The sequence below is a fragment of the Saccostrea cucullata genome, unplaced genomic scaffold, assembly GCF_032062105.1.
Source record: "Saccostrea cucullata isolate Sc308-1 unplaced genomic scaffold, CSIRO_AGI_Scuc_v1 ctg2198, whole genome shotgun sequence".
Taxonomy (NCBI): domain Eukaryota; kingdom Metazoa; phylum Mollusca; class Bivalvia; order Ostreida; family Ostreidae; genus Saccostrea; species Saccostrea cuccullata.
In genome coordinates this window covers 28,712-55,652 of record NW_026936278.1, presented here as the reverse complement: position 1 = coordinate 55,652, position 26,941 = coordinate 28,712, and the positions used below count along the sequence as shown (strand labels likewise).

The 26,941-nt window shown below is 31.2% G+C and overlaps 1 long non-coding RNA gene across 1 annotated transcript; it reads right to left on the bottom strand.

Annotated features, from left to right (window-relative positions):
- Positions 1 to 2,348: 2,348 nt before the first annotated feature.
- Positions 2,349 to 24,814, bottom strand: LOC134245208 (uncharacterized). The gene is made up of 4 exons (XR_009987367.1): positions 24,758 to 24,814; positions 5,324 to 5,378; positions 4,222 to 4,303; positions 2,349 to 2,367 (listed from the first exon to the last, which is right to left on the bottom strand). It is a non-coding gene; the product is annotated as an uncharacterized LOC134245208 (long non-coding RNA).
- Positions 24,815 to 26,941: the final 2,127 nt, after the last annotated feature.

Genomic DNA, 26,941 nt, shown 5'->3' with positions numbered 1-26,941 from the left:
AAAATGGATCGTTCAGTTCAACTGTGTTGACCCGCGTACACTCTACAGGAGAACCCCGACAAAGTACAGTGTACGTGCGGTATTCGTTACACATAATTACATATTATTGATAATTCAGGGCTAGACAGTTTGGAGTTAATTGTTTCAATTTCCAGTAAACGATTATTAAATTCTCAACACCTAAACTTCGACCACACAATAAATACCTTCGGTCCTATGGCTATTTTCAGCGAGGTGGACATGCTAATTTAAAAGCAATGATCTAATAAAATGTTTTAAAATTGGAAAGAGTAAGATAATTCATAAAAAAATTACTGATACCAAAGACAACAAAATGTTTTAGCGCTACACGTGTAGCACTAATCCATGAATAGACCAGCCACTCCATACCTGGTGATCGCGCTAAATTTTGAATAAGCCAATTTTTTCTACACATTCAGTATAAGGGAAATCTGTCACCATTTAATTAAATAGGTTTTCTTCAAGACACATTCCTTAAACCAAAAAGGGTTTGGAGCAACTTCCCGATGCCAAGGAATGATACAAAATTTAGCCGTTTTTGATAAACTTTGTACATTAACATTATTCGAATTAAAATGTAGAAAAAAGAAATAGCTTAAAACGTGCTCCCAGCACTTTTCAAAATGGTAGGGACAATGGCTACATATATCTTTAAAAAATCGTAATTTATAGTTTAGCGGATATCGTTGAACTTTTGACATTTTGGAAATCATGTACCTTTGATTGTAGTACGATTATGAATATGTGCAGCACTGGGTTATTATATACTCAACCAAAAAAAAAAAAAAAAATAAACGCATATTCAGAATAATGTGAAAATCTAAGTTTTCAGTTTAAACCTTATTTTATTTAAGCAAATTTAGAAAGTGTTTTTATAAAAACTAAATATGTTCTATGTTGCAAATTGAAAAGTCAAGTTGATGTCATTTTCATCGCTCCCAAATTCAAGGGGCATAACAATATGTACTGTGCGACGTCTCAATGCTAGTGGGTTTTCAACGTACGGATATCGTGGAGGAATACCATCTCTTTTCAGTCTCTTGCAAACAATTTATGCACTTTTATGCTGATTTTTCATCCAGCAATTGTAGCAGCAGTTTGTACAGCACGTTCTGAATAGCATGAGGTGCTGAAAAGGGGGGGGGGTGTCTGACGGTCCTGCCTGGTTGTGGTTACCCACGGATGACCAGATAATGGTCTTTAGACGTTACTTTAACGGTTGCAAAGACTATTGATTTATTCCAAATACAGTTGCAACTTCCTGTTGCGTAGCTCCGTTTAGTATCATCGTTAGCCTGGTTTTGATAATCATTGTTTCACCATGGCATTGCAGCATCAACACTGCATTCAAATCTTACATCTGAGTTTGATAGGATTGTTAATAGTTTCTCTAAATCCAAAATATCAACGAAGATAGACATTCGATTTAGAAGAAATTATGAAAAACACTACTTTTATAAGCATGATTAATCAAGGGAGATAATTCAACACTTGGGTTTTAAAACCCCATGTTGTCCTTTAAATAGGTCACAGGTATCCAATGATATAAAAAATAAATGTTCGATGTACATTTAAAAATGTCTAAAAAACGTTTCTTTTTTTGTTGAGTATATACGGCTTATTCTTTTTAAATTCAATAACTCTAATGAATTGATAAAAACAGTCAAATATATGACTAGATTATAATTAGATCACCCATATCTTATTTAAATTTTCTAATTTACAGACAAACAACGTAATTTTGCATGTGCGGATCCAGAAGGGGCTGCGGGTGTGGGATGTGGAGGGGGTCTGAATTGCAGAAATATAAATTTATAAACAGAAACAAGTAAAAAGTGACCTTCGCTCTTATACAAAACAAGCTTAGTCAACTCTGCAAGATATTTCTGCAACCAACGGTACATATTAAAGGTTCTTTTTTCTAGAAGCCCATTTCAAAGATGAGTGGTTGAATATAAGTTTAATTTCAGATAGTTTATAATAAAGACATAGTCTATACGCATTTCTAACTCTTGTTTAATCTTGTCTATAAGAGGAATGTTTTCAAATCTCTACATATTGTCCAAATCAGATCATTAAGACTTTTCTAGGCTTGTATTTGAATCTAAAAGGTAGTAAATCAGCACAAAAACCCTTTTCTTTATACAACACACAATTGACTAAAAAAAATGATTCCTGAAAGATGAGTACAGTGTAGTTTGACGAATTGCAGACTTTGCAGACTTTGTTTGAACAGATGTAATAAATTAAATGTTCTTACCTGGTATTGAACTTTTATTTTCTTTCTCTTCTTCTTTGTGTATGTTTTCTTTTTTACTTCATAGATGGATATGTTCAATCAACACACTGCAGATAAAGAAGAAAAAGCATTTAGTAGAAAAAGTATATGAAACATAAATTAGTTGTGAATTTGCCTAACTCCTAAAAACACAATTTCAAGTATGGTTTTCCAGTTTTCGGTCATATATTTATTTGTCACATGATCACTAAATGGTTGTGAATTTTGTTATGGCTGCCTCCCCCTATTAAATTATTGTTTAAATTACATAAACGTATCGTTATTATTAAAACATTTTTTGATTAGTAAATTCAATTAAACAATTAAACTGGTATCTAAGTGACATTTAAGTAATTACAATATTACATTGTTTATGTCTTTTAAATATACATCAAAGAACAAGCTCAAACATATGAATGATAAAAAAACAAAACTGTAAGTTATATTCTGGATAAAGGAAGAAAAACCTAAAATTACTTGGATATCTTGAATTCCAGTTTTTAATTTTTGATTAAGATTTCAGACATTAAATTTCTGTAAAGATAAAACTTGGTTAAATGAAAGATGAAGAATGGAATTGAATTACACCCTCCACCTCCCATGCCCAGCCTGGAGCAAAGATACACAGACAGGGAGGATATAATGAAAATTAAATTGAAAATCATTGAAAACGGATTACACTGTATTGTGATTGTTCCTTTAGATTAACATTTCAGATGACAGTCCACTCTTTTCTCATTATTCCAATTGAAATAAAGAAAAAAGCAACAGTGCACAACTTGCTCATAGCACTTTTCGAAATAGTAGGGACAATAAGCTACATATGTCTAAAAAAAATCATTATGTATAGTTTAGCGGATATCGTTGAACTTTTGACATTTTGGAAGGCTTGGGCCATTGATTATTGTATGATTATGAATATGTTCAATACTGCGTTTTTGTTTGAGGCTTATTCCTTTTCAATTTAATTAAACTTATAAACTGATAAAAACATTTAAAAAATATGATTAAATTTTACTCAGATTACGGTTATTTAATTTCAATTATCTAATTTACAAACTGCATAATTTTACATGTGCAGATCCAGAACGGGGGGGGGGGGGGTGTCTGGAGAGTATCCTAACCCGACTTGGAAAATCCAGAGTTACAAATTTATAACTTGAACTAAGTCAAAAGATATCTTCGCCCCCATACAAAAAGTAGACCCCTTGAAACCCAGATATATGTGAAACTGATATGAAATATCATAAGTGCTTAGTAGTCAACTAATCAACTATCTAACACACACCCCTACACACCCACCACTTCAAACCCACCCAACGAAATAGGATTTTACGTTAGGGCATGATTTTTTTTTGGCTTGTTCAACAAATTTCTGTCTGCTTAGTTAAAAAAACCACACACTTAGTCAACTCGGCCGGATATTTCTGCAACCAATGGAACATATTGTAGATTCTTATTTCTAGAAACCCATTCCATAGATAAGTGGTTGAATATTTTTGCCTTATTAAAGAGATCAGTCAATATTCAATTCAATGTCTTTTTACGTTTAAATCAAGCAAAGCTCGTCTTTTTTGTAATTTCGGAAAGTTTATAATAAGGATCAAAAGTCATAGTCTATAGGCATGTCTAGATAAGAGGAATATTTTCAAATCTATATATATATATATCATCTGAATAAGATCATAAAGACTTTACTAGGCTTGTATTGAATCTAAAAGGTAATTAGTCAGCAGAAAAACAATTTTCGATGTACAACACACAGTTGAGTACAACAAACTGATACCTGAAAGATCAATACATAACAAAAGTATCATAATGATTTCAAATTACATGTACGTTTTACTTTGATATTTAGGAAGGTGCGGTATGACGAATTGTAGACTTTGTCTGCACAAATGTAATATCATAAATGTTCCTACCTGGTATTGAACTTTTATTATCTTTCTCTTCTTCTTTGTCTATTTTTTTTTATTTTATAGATGAAAATGTTCAATCAACACACTGCAAATTAAGAAGAAGAAAACGCATATAGTAGAAAACGTATATTAAGCATAAATTTAAAGTTTTGTGCCTGTTGTGAAATTTGCCTCACTCCTAAAAACACAATTTCAAGCATGGTTTTCCTGTTTTCGGTCATATATTTGTCACTTGACTCATACATGGCTGTTAATTTTGTTTTGTCTGCCTCGCCCGTTTCAAATTATTGTTTAAATTACATAAACGTAGTTATTATGAAACCAATTTTTTGATTAGTAAATTCAATTAAACAATTAAACTGGTATCAAAGTGACATGATATTTAAGTGATTACAATAGGGCCGCCACGGTTCAGACATTTTTCGGTTCGAAAATAAATTCTCGGTTTTCGTTTTTTTCGGTTCGATTTTCATTTTGAGAATTTAAATAAAACATCTTTATATATATCAAAGGATAATAAGGATTAAGGACATTGTAGAAAGTACTATTTTGCCGACACAAATTTCTATCCATTTTATTCAACAGAACAAGTTGTTAAATGTAACAAAAAATAACAAAGTAATAAACTTCTTGTTTAAAATAAAATAAAATAAATAAAGTTATTGACTAGAGTTATCTTGTTTCAAACAATTGAAAATTCAAAACGTGAAGTATTCCCACACTTTTGATTTGGTTTTCCTTCCACATGTGTATGCCATGTTTAAATGTCTTCGATGTTACCTGTATTTTCTTTGGTTAAAGAACATTTCATTGAAATAAACAACCAATCACAACGCGTGTTGCAAGCAAATTAGTATTATATCAAAGATTAAAAAAAAAGGAACCGAATTCCGGAAAAACTGACTTGAACCGAACCGAACGCCATTTCGGAGCGGTTAACCGAGTTTTCGGTTAACCGTGACAGCCCTAGATTACAATATTACATTGTTTATGTCTTTTAAATGTACATCAAAGATCAAGCTCAAACATATTAAAAATGAAAAAACCTAAAATTGTAAGTTTCTATTCTGGATAAAGGAAGAAAAATCTAAAATTAATTAGATACCTTCGATTCCAGTTGTTAGTTTCTAATTTTGGTTGAGATTTCAGATATTGAATTTCTGAAAAGTTAAAACTTGATTGAATGAAATATGAAGAATATAATTGAATTACACCGTCCATACTTAGGCAGCATTGTCACAGCCACTGGTGGAACAGATGAAGACATAAAAGCTAGAATTAATAAAGCCAGACAAATCTTCACCACCCTCAAGCCTGTGTGGAGCTCAACAGCACTATCCACACACATAAAACTCCGCATCTACAACACCAATGTTAAGTCTGTGCTCCTCTACGGGTCTGAAACATGGAGAGTCACCAACACCACCTCCAACAAACTACAAACCTTCGCTAACAGATGTCTGCGCCACATATTAAACATCAGATGGCCAGAAACTATAAGCAACAAGATCCTGTGGGAAAAAAGAAAGACCAGATCACTTAACAAATAGCCCGCAGAAAGTGGTGATGGATTGGACATACCCTCCAAAAACCACCAGGAGACATTACACACCACTCACGGAAACGGAACCCACAGGGCAAACGGCGAGTTGGGCGTCCCAGGAAAACTTGGCGAAGGTCATGTGAAGAGGAGATCAGGCAATGTGGGCACACTTGGGAACAACTGAAAAAGGCTGCCCAGAATAGAGTGCGGTGGAGAACTGTTGCCGAGGCCCTATGTTCCACCAGGAACCAAAAGGAACCATGACACCGTCCACCTCCCATATCCAGCTTGGAGCAGAGATATATAGACAGCAAGGGTATAATGGAAAGTAAATTGTTTGTCATTTAGGGGACCTTAAAATTGATTATTATGTTTTTTACCTTCAGATTAACATTTTAGATGACTATCTACTAGGGATGTCAAATCCGTCAATTTTCAATACTCGGTTACTCCGACGTTTTTCCGATCGAGTACCCGGGTACTCGGTAAAAGTGTTAATAATAATGAACAAGTAAATTGAAGACTGTAAAATATTGTCAACTCTTGTAGAAATAAAACCAGATGCACTGATAGGAGGCTTATCCGTAAAAGTATTTCTGTTGTACTAATGATGAGCACTTCGTGCCCGACGAAATTTAATATAGCATTTTTTTTTAATTCAATTTATTCATCAGATCAATACAGGAAATAAATTCATAAGTTGTTCACAGTATTTTTGTTTAAAAAAATAATCTTCTCCCTAATTGTAATTTAACATTTTGTCGCGTTTGACGACCAGTTATCACTCATCAAAGCTGCATACGGTATCAATTTGAACTTTATCAAGTTCTCCTAACAGAGCGGATTTACGATTTTTTGTACACTTTTTTGATCCTAGATTTCATAATATTACGGGACGGTATTTTGTAGTTTGGTGCAACGATGGACATCAGTTTTTCTTCAAGCCTTTGCCTTCAACCAGTTGTATTGTCATGTAATCAAACACAACCGTATCAACAATCTCACGTGTAATATCATCCGCTCTTTTCCCGAGAATTTACGGCTTCTCGGAGAATTGACAAAATTGTTTAATTTATTAGACATAATGGATCTTAAACGATGTTTAGTGAAAACAAATAATTAAAGCCAAAAATTAAGGAAGAAGGCAGCCAAAGGTGAGAAAAGCCAGGAACCCCAGGTGCTTCTTCACGATAATTACTGTATAAACACTGCCACAGGCAATAACGGTCATTTAGAGTCCTAGTAAACCTACAAGTGCAATGAGAATTTTAGGTTTTAAAAGAGATTGTTTAATGCATTAATAAATAAGCTTAGAAATATTCGAAAATATTCATGCGAGTAACAGAGTACCGATTTTAGTATTCGATACTCGGACGTTCGATCGAGTACCCGGTTAACCGGGTAATCGTTTACATCCCTACTATCTACCCTTTTCTATTGAGAAATCTAAGTCCAAGTCGCTTTCTTTTCTTGAATAAAAAGAATCATACATGTACCATTTATTTATCAAAATTGAGATTCTGTATTAAAATCAGACTAGTGTGTTTAACATGCTTTATTTGTTTAATTTATTTTCAAGGTTCGAGACAATACAGTGTAACACCATGTACAGTATTTTTCATCATGTGAACTTATACGGATTCTGCAAAGCAGAAATATTAGAGGTACTTTTGCAGTCTTATTCACAAAGAACTACTGTTCATCATAATGCAAACGCTTACATGCACATGCTAAGTTTTAGAATAACTAATTCCAGACACAAATTATATCTTATGTTTAATAAAAAAAATAGTTAATGGAAGATAAAATGTTTAGAATATTTCCAATATTTTAAATACTTATGCACACCAGTAGGTTGATTAAGTTTTATATATAAAATGTAAACTGTAGCCATTTGTATTATATGGAAATCAACGTTGCTCAATAAGGCATTGAAAATACAATTGATTTTAAGTAATTTATTTATTGTGAAACGTGTAGTCACTAGATTGATCAAAAGCATTTTATTTTTATTCAGTAAAAAGATTTTAATGCTTCTTCCAGGCAATTTTTTTCAAGAAACTGGACTAAAATGTGAATGTACAAAGTTTATACCACCACAGAAATACTTCTTTACATTCCACTTTGTTGGGGTTTAGCAAATTGCAACAAATTGTTCTCATGTCATTATAAAATACCACAGGTGTGATTGTGGCAATAAAATTTATTTTACATAATGTTGAATTATGGAAAACACTGTAAAAATTTGCTTAAAGAACAACTGATGAACGTTGGCAAATAAAAAAAAAATCTCATAGAAATCAGTGTTTATTTCGGGCGGAGGATGTTTACAAGCACTTGTGTCAAGAATCATTACATTACAGGCATTTCAGTTTGAAATGTCTGACAATGTTGCAGGATCAATGAACTTTTAGAATATATGTAACAAAATAACTACCCTACCTGCTTCTTTTGTTTACATTGAAAATGTTAAATATTCTATGAACTTAATAAAAGAATAATAATAATAAAACTCAGATGTACTTTGTTACGTCTATTGTGACATTTTTGCCTAACTCTCTGATGCTACTAACACAACACAAGCACGGTTTTCCTGTATTACAGAAATTTCTCTGTCAGGTGAATAAACAAAATAACACTTCAACTGTGTCAACCCGCGTACGCTTTATAGGTGAACCCAGACAATGTACATTGCACGTGCAGTATTAGTTACAAAATACTACCCTGATATAATTACACATTAATGATCATCCTGGGCTAGAAAATTTGAAGTTAATTGTTTCAATTACTAGCAAATGGTTATACAAGGCTCAACCCCTTAACTTCGACCGCACAATTAATACCTTACGTCCTAAGCCTATTTTTAGCCAGGTGTACCCCCTAATTGAAAAATAATATTTTTAACACCACATGTGTAGCGTTAATTCATAACTACGCTAAACATCCATTGCTGGTGATTGTGTTAAATTTTGAATAAGCCAATTTTTGTACACATTCAATATAAGGAAAATCTTTCACCATTAAATTGAATGTGTTTTCTTCAAGACACATTTCTTAAACAGAAAATGGTTGGAGCAACTTCCCCATGCCCAGGAGTTATATAAAATTTAGACGTCTTTTGATAACCTCTTTCTATTAACATTATTTGAATTGAAACATAGAAAAATAAGCAACAGAGCACAACCTGCTCCCAGCAGTTTTCAAAATAGTAGGGACAATGGATATATATATCCCTAAAATACCATTATTTTTAGTTAGGCGGATATCGTTAACTTTTTGACATTTTTGAGGTGTTGTGCATGTGTAGAACAATTATGAATATGTGCAGTACTGCAGTTTTTTTATGAGGCCTAATCGTTTTAAATTTAATAAGATTAATAAATTGATTAATACATTCAAAATTAGGACTAAATTTTGGTCAGATCACCAATATTGAATTCAAATTTTCTTACTTACATGCTTCATAATTTCGCATTTGCGGATCTAGAGGGGTGGGGGGTTGCAATTGGAAAGGGTCCGGACCCCACTTGGAAATTGCAGAGTTATAAATTTATAACTTAAACCAAGTTAAAAGTAACCATCGCCCCCACAAAAAAGGTAGACCCCTTGAAACCCAGATATGTGTTAAGCTGGTATGAAAAATCATATTTATTTAGTAATCAACTACATAGCACACACCCCTACACACCCACCACTCCCAACCAACCCAACGAAATAGAGTTTTCAGGTTTTGGTGAGATTAACCTTTTTTTGCTTATTTAACAAAGTTCTGCCTGTCTGGTCAAAAAACAAGCTGAGTCAACTTGGAAAGATACATGAATTTCTGCAATCAAGAAGAAAAATTAAAGATTCTTATTTCTAGAAACCCATTTCATAGATAAGTAGTTGAATATTTTTGCCTTATTAAAGAAATCATTCAATCTCAGTTCAATGTCTTTTATTAATCAAGTAAAACACATGAAATACATTTTTTTTGTAATTTCGGATAGTTTATAATAAAGACAAAACGTCAAAGTCTATACACATTTCTTACTGTTGTTTAATCTTATTTATAAGATGAATATTTTGAAATATACAAGCATATGTATCATACAAAAAAGATCATTAAGACCCTACTAGCTTGTATTTGAACCTAAAAGGTAATTAGTAAGCACAAAACCGTTTCCCTTATTCATGTACAATACACAGTTATTAACAACAAAGCGATTCCTGAAAGATGCGAACATAACCAAAGTATTTTAATGATTTCAGACTAGATGCACTTTTTATATTATTATAACGTGCAATTTGACGAAATCCAGACTCTGTCTGAATAAATGTAATAAAATTTTATGTTTCTTCCTGGTATTGAACTTTTATTATCTTTCTCTACATCCTTGTCTATGTTTTTTTTTACTTTATAGATGGAAATATTTAATCAAAGCGCTTCAAATTAAGTAGAAAAAGCATTCGTTAGAAAAAGTACATAACGAAATTATAAAAAAAAATTCTGTTGTGAAATTTGCCTAACTCCTTAAAACACAACTTCAAGCATAGTTTTCCTGTTTTCAGTCATATATTTGTCACGTAATTTTTATAATAATTAATTTAAAATTTTGTTTTGTCTGTCTCGCCCCTTTCAAATTAATGTTAGAACATAAACGAATATTTATTTAAAAAAACCCAATATTTTTATTATTAAAGTCCATTAAACAACTATCTCAGTGACATGACCTTTAAGTGATTACAATATTATATTGTATATGTCTTAAATGTACATCAAATAACAAGCTCAAACATATTAAAAAAACAAACAAAATTGTAATCATTTATTCTGGATGAAAGAAGAAAACGCTAAAATTAATTGGATATCTTCAATTCTAGTTGTTAGTTATATATATATTTTTTTAGATTTCAGATATTAAATTTCTGAAAAGATAGAACTTGGTTGAATGAAAGATGAAGAACATGAATGGATTACATCGTTCACCTCCCATATCCATCCTGGAGCAAAGATTGACAGAGAGCAAGGATATAATGGAAATTAAATTGAATATCACTTAAAATGAATTATTGAGCGGTAATTTGGAAGTCTATTTCACAAAAAAAACCCACTGTTCCTCATAAACAAAAACATTTACATGCACATGCAAAGTTTGAGAATAACTAATTTCATATGCAAATGATATCACTATTATTAATATAAAATATAATGGAAAATAGAATATTTAGAATATTTCCAATATTTTGAATACATGTACATATGGACAGAAGTAAGTATATAACCTTTCATATGTTGAATTTGTGGGCCATAGACATTTGTATCATATGTTGATCAATGCTGATCAATAAGACCTTGAAAAATTATTGATCGTAAGCAATTTATTGATTATGAAAATCAGACATAAGCGTGATCAAAAGCATTTGGGTTTTATTAAGAAGAAAAATTATGTATTAATTGGGAAAGTTTATCAAATTCACTGAACTTTTATGTGAACGTACAGAGAAAAAAAAAATTCAGTATCTTCCACTGTGTTGGGGTTTAGAAAATGGCAACAAATTATACTCATATCGATATTGATATATCAAGTATAAATGTTTCAATAAAATTTATTTTTACATAAAGTTGAATTATGGAACACATTGTAAAAGGAACCGTTTTTGAACGTTGACAAATTAAAAAAAAAACAACTTATACAAATCAGTGTTCTTTTGGGGTGGGGGCTGTTTACAAGCACTTTTGTCAAAAGTCCTAAAATTAAAGAAATTTAAGTTTTATATCTTTGACGATGTCGTAAAATTAATGAACTTTTTATTAATAAATGTAAAATAAAAATTATCCTACCTGCTGCTTTTGTTTACATTGTAAATGTTAAATATTCTTTGAACTCAATGAAAACATAAAAATAAAACTCAGATGTACGTTGTTACTTCTATTTTGATATTTTTGCCTAACTCTCTATTGCTACAAACACAACACAAGCACGGTTTGCCTGTTTTACAGTGATTTCTCTGTGACATGAATACAAATTTATAGACAGGATTATCGTAATAATGAATACCTTTGCATATATTCTATTAGTGAACGTAAAGTGATTCGATTTTGTTTGTTTGCTGACGGGTTCTGCGATATATCTGAACAACATGGTGAGAATAGCTGGTGAAAGAATAAAGATAAGTTTATAACCAAAGGATTATACTGATTTCTATTTATTTCTGGTTAATATGTAAAAATATGCAGTAGTAAAAATTACTAACTTGCCACAAAGACACGTGATAAATTAATCTTTTAACCAGATAATAAAATTTTAGATTATTTTCTTATTTCTTGTCTAAATTTTTACTTTGAGTATTGTTAAATAAACACAGTACATAGTAAAAAAAAATAAAAATAAAACTTTTTTTTAACCTCGATGTGCATGTTGAGATAGTTTTCCTTTAATCGTTAGCACGATTTCCAGCACCTGTTTCCTGTTAATCATTGATATATATTTGTCATGTGATTCATACAATATTTGATTTTAGACTGTGCTTTCGTATGTCTCAAGGGCTTCGTGTCATTATAAATAACGAGGTTAAAGATGTATGGCTAGAAGAACATTAAAGGGCAAAGACACTGTAAAAATACCCAAAAAATTGTTAATTCCTATTCTGGATAAGGAAGAAAACACTACAATTAATTGGAAATCTTCAGTTCCAGTTTTAAGTTTTATAATTTTGTTTCAGAAATGTCAGATATTGAATTTCAGAAAAGTTACCAAAAAAATTGGTCGAATGAAATATGAAGTATAGAAGAGAGAGAGGGGAGAGAGGGGGAGAGAAAGGGGGGGAACCCTCCACCTCCCATTCCCAGCCTGAAGCAGAAATACGCAGGCAGTAAGGATATAAATGGAAATTAAATTGAATATCACTTAAAATGGATGATTAGGATCTTCCCTTCAGATTAACATTTTAGATGACAGTCTTCTCTTTTCTATTTGGAAATCTAAGAACAGTTCATTTTTTTCCTTGAATAAAAAGACTCATAGATATACCATCTATTTATTGAAATTGAGATTTGTATCAGACTCGTGTGTTTAACATGCTATTTATCTAATTTATTTTCAAGGTTCAAGACAACACAATGTTAGACCGTGTACAGTGTTCTCCCTCATGTGATTTTATACGGATTTTGTATGCGAAGCAGAAATATCTGCTGAAATTTCGCAGTCTAATTCACAAAAAAACCACTGTTCATCGTAATTACAAACACTTACATGCACATGCTAAGTTTTAGAATAATAATTTCATATTATTGCATTGTCTTATCTCTATAAAATATAATTCAGGGAAAATATAATATTTGTCCAATATTTTAAGGGCATATGGACTCCAGTAAGTAAAGTACATTTTATATGTTGACATAATTTGAGGGTCATTGGCATTTTTTATTATATGTTGATCAATGAGGCCTTGAAGAACCCACAGATCGCAAGAAATAAATGATTATGAAAATAAGACATTAGCTTGATCAAAAGCATTTGGATTTTATTCCTTAAAAAATGAATGTATCTACTAGGAAATTTTTTACAAGGTTTATACCTGGAGAGAAAAACTTCATCACACTACACTGTGTTGGGGTTTAGCAAATGGCAACAACTTTTTCTCATATCGATATAAGATTCCGCAGGTATGATTTTTCAATAAAATTTATTTTACATAATGTTGAATTATGGAATACATTGTTAATGTGTGCTTAAAGAACATTTTTTGACCGTTGACAAATAAAAAAATCGTTGAAATCAGAGTGTTTATTGGTGGCGGGGGCTGTTTACAAGCACTTGTCATAACATTATAGACATTTCAGTTTTACATTTTTGACAATGTTGCACAATCAATGAATTTTGTATGAATATATGTAACAAAACAATTATCCTACCTGCTGCTTCTGCTTACAGTGTAAATTTTAAATGATCTATGAACTGAATGAGAACATAACAATAAAAATCAGATGTACTTTGTTACGTGTATTGTGAGTTTTTGCTTAACTCTCTAATGCTACTAACACAACACGAGCACGGTTTTCCTGTTTTATAGTTATTTCTCTGTCACGTGAATACAAATGATTATATGCAGGATTATCGTAACAATGACGAACTATATTATATTGGTGAACTTTAAGTGATTCAATTTTGTTCGTATGCTTACAGGTTCTGTGATATATATATATATAAACAAGTTCGTGAGAAAATCATGTTTTGGTTGTGCCTTTCTATATAACGTAAGTAAGGTATTCATCAAACTTTTATTCTTTTAAATTAAGTAAAGCATTAGGGTCAAGGAATAAGAAAAATCATGAAGTGATTCACTTTTGCTAAGGGAAATACAAAGAATCTGCAGCCAGGTTAAGAACGACCATGATAGATACGCCTTAAAATATTCCGAGAAAAGTTGGTCCCTCAATACAAAAATGGGTGAAACTGTTTTATCCTAATATAAGCTCCACAATTAATCAAAGTCGTAATTTTTCACAAAGCTTTAATATACAGAGAGGATGTAGACAAGGGGATCCTCTATCACCTTATATCTTTATCTTGTGTGCTGAAATTTTAGCAATAATGAGTAGAAAAAATAAAAAAGAATCAAGGCAATCACTGTAAAAATCATGGAAAAGAAAATATCCAAACTAGCAGACGACACCTCAATCCTTTTAGATGGTAGCAAAGAATCATTGACGGAAGTGATGAAAACATTAGAGAAATTTACCGAAATGTCTGGTTTATATATCAACTGTTCAAAATCCCATGCAGTTTGGATTGGTTCCAAAAGATTTAGTCAAGAAATAATTACTCATGAGCATAATCTTAATTGGGAATGTACAAGATTTACCTTACTTGGAATTCATTATGATGTTGATTTGAATAAAGTTGAAAGACTCAATTATGAACCAAAATTAAGACAAATAAAAGCTATAATTAGTCAGCGGAAGATGAGATATTTGACACCTATTGGAAAGATAACTGTTCTTAAAACTTTTGTTTTACCGCTGCTTAACCATATATTAATGGCTATTCCTAATCCACCAGAAAACCTTTTGAAGGAATTGGAAAAATTATTTTTTCTCTTTTGTATGGAATGGTCCACAACACAGACTAAAAAAAGATGTCTTAGTAAAAAAATATGAAGAAGGCGGACTAAAAATGATAAATCTTAGAGCTTTCACTGCATAACTTAAGTTATTTTGGATGAGACAGCTTATTCTGTCAAATAAAGGTTTACAACATTTTTAACTTATATAGCTTTGATAAAAAATATTAAGTTTTAGATTGATGTCTTTGAGGGTTGGATTGAATTTAAACAATAAACACTATACAGTATGTACTAAGGTTGCAGGAGACATATCATTTTTTATAACCCTAAAATTGCCATATGTTGGAAAGTAATTTATAACAAAAATATGTATGATCTGAATATTAGATTTATTAATGATCTTATAGATGAAAAAGGTTCCTGTTATAATTATGAGGAATTTCTGGCATATATCCAAATGTAAGGCTTAATTTTTTCGAATTTGCCGGTATAATACATGCTGTAAAGGCATGGATGAAAGCAACAGACACTAATGATATAATTGCAAAATTACCTAACCCATTAATTTTGTCCAACACTCATATTATTTCAAAGTGTAAAAAAGCAAAACAGTTTTACGAAATAATAAATGTAAATGATATTTAACCCACTGGGAAAACAAGATGGAATGAAATTTTTAATTTAGGGGAAAGTGAATGGTAAATGATTTTTAAACTTCTATTTAAAATTACAAAAATTAGTAAACTTCAATGGTTTCAATACAGAATTTTAAATAAAATACTAGGTACAAACTCATATCTTTGTAAAATTAGGAAAAGAAATGATAACTTATGTTCTTTCTGTAATATGGAAGAAGAAACAATTACACATTTTTTATGGGTGTGTGACAATGAACAGACCTTCCTCAACAGTTTTGAAAGACACTGCAAACAAAGCACAGGGTTGCAACTTTCATTTACAAAGGAACGTTTTATTTTGGGATTTCTAGTAAAAAACAAAGATATTCATAATTTGCTGGCCCTATCGATAAAATTTCATCTATATACAATGAGATGTTTAGAAAAAAAAATTAGATGTCAGACTTGCGACTTCACATATTAACATGCATTCTCTGTAAGCACCAAAAAATTTACTATAGGGCTTGGAAACGACATATCTCTGATTTTGATGAATTTTGCACCACAGGTGCACCTTGGTACAAAACCAGCAAATATGGTGTTAGAAGTTTCCCACGTGCACCCGGTTGCCATGGAGAGGGATCCATTGAATTTGGCCATTTTCGGCCATTTTTGACCAAACAAAAGCATGAAAATTGAAGAAATATGAATGCATTTTTATCTTTATGTAGTAAACTCAAATATAAATCTTTGTATCATAAGAAAACATCAATTGTTAAAGAATACAGGGCATATAACCAGTTATTCCAGAATTGACCCCACTCTTAGAAAATGGTTCGGCAAAATAGCATAGTTTCTCAAAATGTGAAAAATGGAAAATTTGGCATTTTTTGAGAAATTTAAGGCTAAATAAAAAAAATTGTCTACGGAAATTTTTCAAATCATGTGCGTGTCGTCAAACTTCAGTATTAGTAGTGTCCACTCATGAAAAAATTGGAGTGGGATCTCAATACTATTTTTAGTAACATGTATCTAAAAATAGACATATTTCAGAAAAATCCAAAAAATGAAATTTGGGCAGAGTTTTAGATGCCATTGCTGGGTAATTATGAAATATACTGTTAAAGTCAATGTGCTAATGTCAGAGACTGGACACCAATAACTACCATGCATATTATTTTCAGGGATTTCCGTTTTCTATTTATAGCTTCAAATGCCTAAATATAGACATGTCTCATAAAATGATGAAAAATGTCAATTTTTCCATCATTTTGAAGCTCCACTGAATCATAAATAATAAAAATATGGATCTCTCCAATATTTCATCAATAAGAACAAGGAATAGTATAATATCTCACAAATTATTGAGGACAGGCTCTCATCTCTATAAATAGTACAAATGTCTAAAAATAAACACATATGAAATTAGCTGTTTAATGTTGATTTTCCACTAATTCTCAAATTACAGATGGGAAATTTACCAACTTACTGTCACTAACTGTAACTGATATTATGTGACTGACAAGAACAAAAGAACATTCAATGGAATGCAGCATGATAAGCAAAGGTTTCCATTTCTATTTATAGTAACACGTGTCAAAAAATAGACGTAATGCAAAATATAGTGAATATGTCGTTTTTTGTACTTTTTTCTAAAATTTTGGATGAATAATTGCTGACTATCTGTTTTTAATTGCTATTGGCATATGGTGACCAACAAGTAAATGAAAGTCGTATATCGAAAACAGATTGAGAAGCAGGGGTTTCCATTTTTATTTATAGTAACACATGTTTGAAAATAGACGTACTGCAAAATATCAGAAAAATGTAGTTTTTTGTACTTTTTTCTCACATTTTGGATGAACAATTGCAGACTATATGTTTTTAACTGCTAATTGGCTTATGGTGACCAACAAGTAAAAGAAAGCATATACGAAATACAGAATGAGAAACAGAGGTTTCCAATTCTATTTATAGTAACACATGTTTTAAAAATAGACGTGATGCAAAATATCGCAAAAATGTCACTTTTTGTACTTTTTTCTAAATTTTTGGATGAATAATTGCTGACTATCTGTATTTAACTGCTATTGGCATATGGTGACCAACAAGTTTAAGAAAGCATTATATCAAATACAAAATGAGAAGCAGAGGTTTCCATTTCTATTTATAGTAATATGTGTTTAAAAAATAGACTTACTGTAAACTATCAGAGTAATGTCATTTTTTGTACTTTTTTTTAAAATTTTGGATGAATAATTGCTGACTGTCTGTTTTTAACTGCTATTGGCATTCAGTGACCAACAAGTAAAAGAAAGCATTATATCAAATACAGAATGAGAAGCAGAGGTTTCCATTTCTATTTATAGTAACATGAGTTTAAAAATAGAAATACTGTAAACTATCGGAAAAATGTAGTTTTTTGTACTTTTTTTCACATTTTGGATGAGCAATTGCAGACAATATGTTTTTACTGCTATTGGCATTCAGTGACCAACAAGTAAAAGAAAGCATATATGAAATACAGAATGTGAAGCAGAGGTTTCTATTTCTATTTATAGTAACATGAGTTTAAAAATAGAAATACTGTAAACTATCGGAAAAATGTAGTTTTTTGTACTTTTTTCACATTTTGGATGAGCAATTGCAGACAATATGTTTTTACTGCTATTGGCATTCAGTGACCAACAAGTAAAAGAAAGCATATATGAAATACAGAATGTGAAACAGAGGTTTCTATTTATAGTAATACATGTTTGAAAATAGACATGCTGCAAGTTCTCGAGAAAATGTAGACTTTCACACTTTCTTTCTAACATCAGGGATGGTCAAAGTGCAGACAAACGGCTTTTATTTGTTATAGACAGAATGTGACTAACGAGTGTGAAAAAGCTTTAGCCTAAGTGTATAAGAATAATGTTTAAGCGTATTTTACATTTCTACCTATAGTAACACATATTTATAAAAAATCAGGAAAATAAAGAATCATTCGTTTTTCTCAAATTAGGGATATGAAATTTGCAGCTAAACTATCATTAGCTGTAACTGACATGGCTAATTGTATTCGGCGCGCCAGCGCGTCCACCTCATTCCAATACATATATCACAAAAGTATGTTCTCCCTGCATTAAAACAATCAAATGACAGCGATTTTCTTCATAAATTAAGCATTATTGTTTATACTCAGGTCGACAGCCCCAGCCCGATTGAAATTCTTTTGTTAGGTGGATCCAGAAAATTTTCCCTAGGAGCCGGTGTCTCAAATCACTATGTCAGTTTAAACTAGATCAGTCCAAATTTTCACAGTTTTTCAGAGGTGCTAAATCATGAATATTTAATGGATCTTATTCTAAGAGAAGAGAGAAATGCTAAAACATTTTTAATGCAAATGTAATTGCTCATAATATTTTCATAAATGAAACGAAGGCGCATCCTAATAAAAAAAACCAGACTAAATATACGGACCAGACACGAATCATGAACTTTTTCTGTCAGTGACCTTGACCTTGCATTAATGGCCTTGAATCAAAGTCATGACAGAAAATCAGGTAATAAGCAATGTTTGTGTGAAGCAGTAGATTCAGGTTTAGCCATAAAAAAGATATGGACCAGACACAAATAATTTTTTTCAAGTGACCCTGAACTTCCCCAAATGACCTTGCGTCAAGGTTATGACACACTCTTAGGTCATGAGCAGCCTGTGTGTGAAATGAGAACCTACCAAGTTTATCCATAAGTAAGGTATGGACCGAACACGATTATGAAATTTTTCTTCAGTGACCTTGAACTTCCCAAAATGACCTTGGTTCAAGGTCCTGACACACCCTTAAGTCATGGGCAGTCTTTGTGTAAAATGAGAACCTACCAAGTTTATCCATAAGAAAGATTTGGACTGGACACGAATAATGAAATTTTCATTCAAGTGACCTTGAACTTCCCTAAATAACCTTGGGTCAAGGTCATGACACAATATTAGGGTAATCTTTATGTGAAATAGGAACCTACCAAGTTTATCAATAAGAAAGATCTCGATCGGACACGAATTATAAAATTTTTCTTCCAGTGACCTTGAAGTTCCCCAAATGACCTTGGGTCAAGGTCATGACACACACTTAGGTCATGGACAATCTTTGTGTGGAGTAGTAGATTCTGATGTTCCTCATTAAGGAAGATATGGATCGGACACTTTTGCACAGACAGATGGGCAGATAGACAGCTGGACAGACGGACAAACTGATTCTTATATATCCCAAAACTTCGTTTGGGGGGATATAATGAAGTTGAATATTCCAGGGATCCAGATCCCCTTTGATCCATGCATGCCTTACCACATATTGTTCAAAAGTAATCTGAAATTTGCCCAAGTTTTTGAGTTGGCTTACTTTCGATATCTCTCTTTATACATGCATGTATTTATTTCTCTAGACTTAAACTAAAGCATTTAAAAAAAAAAATTGTTGTTTTGGTTTTTATAAATTTATTTTAAGTATAAACACACATGTAGGTGTTGGAACTGGAGGGGGGGGTCAAAGATAGACATCACATAGGTAATAAATAATGGGGAGTAGATTTAGCCCCCCCCTTTCAGCAGACATTTTGCAGTGTAATCGAATAAGGGTAAGTGGTAGTGTTTAAAAAAATGGTACTGAAAGAAGTTCAATCCCCCTCACATGAAATAGGATTTCATGTTTGGCCCCCCCTCTACACAATTTCCTTCTAACATATGAATGTAACAAGGTATTTTGTTATGACCCTAGAGTTTTATCTCCTTTTTAAAGACTTGATTTTCATGGCAATAATCTCTAGGGTCATAACAAAACTGAACTTCTTTCAGTACCATTTTTTCTTTATAAATTCTTGAGCCACCGCCTCCTAGGGAAAATTTTCTGGATCCACCTAACAAAAGAATTTCAATCGGACTTGGGCTGTGGACCTGAATATAACCGATAAATTTTAATTTATAAAGAAATTCGCTGTCATTTGAGTGTTTTAATGCAGGGAGAACATACTTTTGTGATATATGTATTGGAATGAGGTGGACGCGCTGGCGCGCCGAATACAATTAGCCATGTCAGTTACAGCTAATGAAAGTTTGACTGCAAATTTCATATCCCTAATTTGTGAAAAACGAATGATTCTTTATTTTCCTGATTATTTATAAATATGTGTTACTATAGGCAGAAATGTAAAAATACGCTCAAACATTGTTCTTATACACTTTAGCTAAAGCTTTTTCATACTCGTTAGTCACATTCTGTCAATAACAAATAAAAGCCGTTTGTCTGCACTTTGACCATCCCTGATGTTAGAAAAAAAGTGCGAAAGTCTACATTTTCTCGAGAATTTGCAGCATGTCTATTTTCAAACATGTGTTACTATAAATAGAAATAGAAACCTCTGCTTCACATTCTGTATTTCATATATGCTTTCTTTTACTTGCTGGTCACTGAATGCCAATAGCAGTAAAACATATTGTCTGCAATAGCTCATCCAAAATGTGAAAAAAGTACAAAAAACTACATTTTTCCGATAGTTTACAGTATGTCTATTTTTTAACTCATGTTACTATAAATAGAAATAGAAACCTCTGCTTCACATTCTGTATTTCGTATATGCTTTCTTTTACTTGTTGGTCTCTGAATGCCAATAGCAGTAAAAACATATTGTCTGCAATTGCTCATCCAAAATGAGAAAAAAGTACAAAAAACTCATTTTTTCGATAGTTTACAGTATGTCTATTCTTAAACTCATGTTACTATAAATAGAAATGGAAACCTCTGCTTCTCATTCTGTATTTGATATAAGGCTTTCTTTTACTTGTTGGTCACCATATGCCAATAGCAGTTGAAAAGAGACAGTCAGCAATTATTCATCCAAAATTTAGAAAAAAGTACAAAAAATGACATTACTCTGATTGTTTACATTAAGTCTATTTTTTAAACACATGTTACTATAAATAGAAATGGAAACCTCTGCTTCTCATTTTGTATTTGATATAATGCTTTCTTTTACTTGTTGGTCACTATATGCCAATAGCAGTGAAATACAGATAGTCAGCAATTATTCATCCAAAAATTTAGAAAAAAGTACAAAAAATGACATTTTTCCGATATTTTGCATCACGTCTATTTTTAAAACATGTGTTACTATAAATAGAATTGGAAACCTCTGTTTCTCATTCTGTATTTCGTATATGCTTTCTTTTACTTGTTGGTCACCATATGCCAATTAGCAGTGAAATACAGATAGTCAGCAATTATTCATCCAAAATTTTAGAAAAAAGTAAAAAAAAACGACATTTTCCCGATATTTTGCATTATTTCTATTTTTAAACACGTTTTACTATAAATAGAAATGGAAACCTTTGCTTATCATGCTGCATTCCATTGAATGTTCTTTTGTTCTTGTCAGTCACATAATATCAGTTACAGTTAGTGACAGTAAGTTGGTAAATTTTCCATCGGAAATTTGAGAATTAGCGGAAAATCAATATTAAACAGTTAATTTCATATGTGTTTATTTTTAGACATTTGTACTATTTATAGAGATGAGAGCCTGTCCTCAATAATATGTGAGATATTATACTATTCCTTGTTCTTATTGATGAAATATTGGAGAGATCCATATTTTTATTATTTATGATTCAGTGGAGCTTCAAAATGAGGAAAAATTGACATTTTTCATCATTTTATGAGACATGTCTATATTTAGGCATTTGAAGCTATAAATAGAAAACGGAAATCCCTGAAAATAATATGCATGGTAGTTATTGGTGTCCAGTCTCTGACATTAGCACATTGACTTTAACAGTATATTTCATAATTACCCAGCAATGGCATCTAAAACTCTGCCCAAATTTCATTTTTTGGATTTTTCTGAAATATGTCTATTTTTAGATACATGTTACTAAAAATAGCATTGAGATCCCACTCCAATTTTTTCATGAGTGGACACTACTAATACTGACGTTTGACGACACGCACATGATTTGAAAAATTTCCGTAGACAATTTTTTTTATTTAGCCTTAAATTTCTCAAAAAATGCAAAATTTTCCATTTTTCACATTTTGAGAAACTATGCTATTTTGCCGAACCATTTTCTAAGAGTGAGGTCAATTCTGGAATAACTGGTTATATGCCCTGTATTCTTTAACAATTGATGTTTTCTTATGATACAAAGATTTATATTTGAGTTCACTACATAAAGATAAAAATGCATTCATATTTCCTCAATTTTCATGCTTTTGTTTGGTCAAAAATGGCCGAAAATGGCCAAATTCAATGGATCCGTCTCCATGGCAACCGGGTGCACGTGGGAAACTTCTTACACCATATTTGCTGGTTTTGTACCAAGGTGCACCTGTGGTGCAATTTTCATCAAAATTGGAGACATGTCGTTTCCAAGATTTTTTGGTGCTTACAGAGAATGCATGTTAAACTTTTCTATGAAACTCAAAAATATTTAGCTTATAAAAATGGTGACAGAGAGAAGTTTGACACCGACTGGAATCTGTGGAATCGAATGTTTTCATAAAATATTATAAAATGAAAATGTCTCATCTATGTAAAGGAATTTTAAAACATGCCAACTCCCCCCTTTCTCCCCCCCCTCTCTCCCCTCTCTCTCTTCTCTCTCTCTATTTCATCTCTCTCTCTATATAAAACCAATCTGTAATATATTAAACTGTACATTATGAATTGTGAAACAGATTGTGTAAAATAAATAAAGAATTAAAAAAAAACATTCCGAGAAAATCTATATTATGTACATATTATTTTTATGGGCATGAAGTTTAATTTCATGGGTATTCTACTTTACATATGTATGTATTGGCTCTCTGCAAAGTTAGGCCAAGTTGAGTTCACGTACATAGATATTTTTCGTATGACAAGTTCGAAATTAGAATAAAAAGATGTATTGCTGCAAGAATATTAGAGAGGAAAAATACTATATGTGCACTTATAAAAGAGGGCTTCATATTTTAGCCGCTTTGGCACAGAGAGGGATGCACTAATTCATGATTATCGTTAATAAATGAATACAGTATGAAGGATTTTTTTATTTACTTGCTTCGTTCTGCCATTTTGTAAGGCCTTGAACACTGAGTCCGATTTCTTCATCTATATCAAAAGGGTTTTATACTATTAAATGTATCATTATGTACGTAAATACAATTCCATGTTTAATGTATTTTTTTTTCAATTCAACTTTTGAGCATCATCTTTTATTGAAAAAGGATATATAATTGGTATTTGTCACTGGGACCATTTACTTCAACTGTGTTGACCCGTGCACGGTCTATAGATGAACCCCGACAAGTATGTGCAGTTTTATTTGAGACCTAATCCTTTTAAATTTAAAAAGACTTATAAATTGATTAATAAATTTTAAAAAATATGACTAAAGTTTAGTCAGATCACGCTTATTTAATTTCAATTTTCTGTTTTACAAGCTTCATAACTTTGTATGCACGGATCTAGAGGGGGTTTTGGGGGTTGGAGGGCGGTCCAGACCCGACTTGGAAATTGCAGAGTTATAAATTAATAACTTGAACCAGGAAAAAGTGACCTTCGCCCCTATACAAAAGGTAGACCCCTTGAAACGAAAATATGTGTAAAGCTGGTATGAAATATTATAGCCATATTAGGTATTTAGTAGAAAACTAATCAACTACCTACCACACACCCCTACATTCCAACCACTCCCTACCCACCAAACGAAATAGGGTTTTTAAGTTTGGGCGAGATTAACTTTTTTTTTTTTGCTTGTTCAACAAATTTCTGCCTGTCTGATAAAAAAACAAGCTCAGTCAACACGGCAAGATATTTCTGCAACCAACGGAACATATTAAAGATTCTTATATCTAGAAACCCATTTCATAGATAAGTGGTTGAATATTTTTGCCTTATTAAAGAAATCATTTAATATTCAATTCAATGTCATTAATGTTTTTAATTGTTATTTTGGATAGTTTATAATAAAGACCAAGATTTATAGCCTATACTCATGTCTTACTGTTGTGTGATCTTATTTATAACATATATATTTTGAAATCTCTATGTACATGTATCATCTAAATCAGGTCATAAAGACTTTACTAGGCTTGTATTTGAATCTAAAATGCAATTAATCAGCGCAAAAACCTTTTTTCTATGTACATGTACTACACACAGGTGAGTACAACAAAGTTATTCCTGAAAGATGAGTACATAACCAAAGCATTATAATGATTTAAAATTACATGTACGTTTTAGTTTGATAATGAAGAAGGTGCTGTCTGACAAATTGCAGACTTTGTCTGAAGAAATGTAATAAAATAAATGTTCCTACCTGTTATTGAACTTTTATTATCATTCTCTTTTTCTTTCTGTTTCAATCAACACACTGCACATTTAGATGAAGAAAAAGCATATATTAGAAAAAGAACATAAAAAATAAATTGAATTTTTTTGACGGTAGTGAATTTGCCTTACTCTTTAAAACACAATTTCAAGCATGGTCTTCCTGTCTTCATTCATTGTCACGTGACTTTTATAATAGATAATTGTAAATTTTTGTCTGTCTCGCCCCTTTAAAATTATTGTTTAATCATAGCGTATATTTGTTATGAAGAAAATACTATTGATTAGTAAAGTGAATTGAACTGGTATCTCTATGACCTAACCTAAAAGTGATGACAATATTATATTGTTTATCGCTTAAATGTAATCAAATAACAAGTTAAAACACATTAAAAAAACAAAATTGTAGACATATATTCTAGATAAAGGAAGAAAACGTTAATATTAATTGGATATCTTCAATTCCAAATGTTAGTTATATAATTTTTGTTTGAGATTTCAAATAATGAAGTTCTGAAAATATAAACGTTGTTGAATAAGAGATGAAAAGAATAAATGGATTACACTCTCCTCCTCCAAAACCAAGCCTGGAGCAAAGATACATGACAGCAAGGACATAATGGTACGTTAATTAATGATCACTTTAAATGGATAATTGTGTTTTTCCCTTCAGATAAATATTTAAATGACAGTCTACTCTTTTCTATTGGGAAATCCAAGTACCGTTCGTTTTTTTTTGTTTGAATAAAATGACTCATACATGTATCATCTATTTATCAAAATAGAGATTTTGTATTAAATCAGACTAGTGTGTTTAACATGCTATGTTTTTTAAAAATTTGTTAAACCACTGCAAATTAAAAAGAAAAAAAATTGCATTTGAAGAAGTACATTTTGTGTCAGTTGAATTTGCCTAACTCCTAAAAACACAATTTCAAGCATGGTTTTCCTGTTTTCATTTATATATTTGTCACGTGATTTAAATAATAGATGATTGTAACTTTTGTTTTGTCTGTCTTGTCCCTTTCAAATTATTGTATAAACATAAACGTATAATTAATATGAAACCAATTATTTGATAAGTTTAGTCAATTACACGGGTATCTCAGTGACATAACCTTTAAGTGATTACAATGTAATACATTGTTTATGTCTTAAATGTACATCAAATAACAAGCTCAAACATATTAAAAAACAAAATTGAAAACTTGGATTAAGAAAGAAATCAATTAAAGTCAATTAAACTGGTATCTCATTGACCTAATAAGTTATTACAATATTATATTGTTTATCTCTTAAATGTTATCAAATAACAAGCTAAAACATATTAAGAAAACAAAATTGTAGAATTATATTCTAGATAAAGGAAGAAAAAGCTAGAATTAATTGGGTAATTTTAATTCCAGTTGTTAGTTGTATGATTTTTGTTTGAGATTTAAATAATGACTTTCTGAAATATAAAACTTGGTTGAATAAGAGATGAAAAATATGAATTGATTACACCCTCCACCTCCCACACCCAGTCTGGAGCAAAGATATACAGACAGCAAGGATATAATGGTAATTGAATTGACTGTCATTTAAAGTTATATTTTTTCACTTAAAATTGATTATTATGTTTTTTTTATTTTTTACATTCAGATTAACATTTTGGATGACAATCTAATCTTTTTCTACTGAGAAATCAAAGTCCAGTTCGTTTTCTTTCTTTGAATATAGAGACTCATACATATACCATATATTTATAAAAAATGAGGTTTTGTATTAAAATCAGACTAGTGTGTTTAACATACTATTTATTCAATTTATTTTCAAAGCCCGAGACAGTGTAAGACCATGTACAATGTTTTCCATCATGTGAACTTATCTGAATATTTCATGCAAAGCAGAAATATGCGAGATAATTTTGCAGTCAAATTCACAAAGAAATACTGGCCATCATAATGCAAACACTAACATGCACATTACATTCCATCGTGTTGGGGTTTAGCAAATGGCAACAAATTTAACTCATATTATTTTCAAATACCACAGGCACAAGCACATGTGAAATGAGTCATTAAATTATAGACATATTAATTTTACGCCTCTTACAATGTTGTAGGGTCAATGAAATTTTTATCAATATATGTAATAAAATAATTATCCTAACTGCTCTTGCATTCTCCCTGTT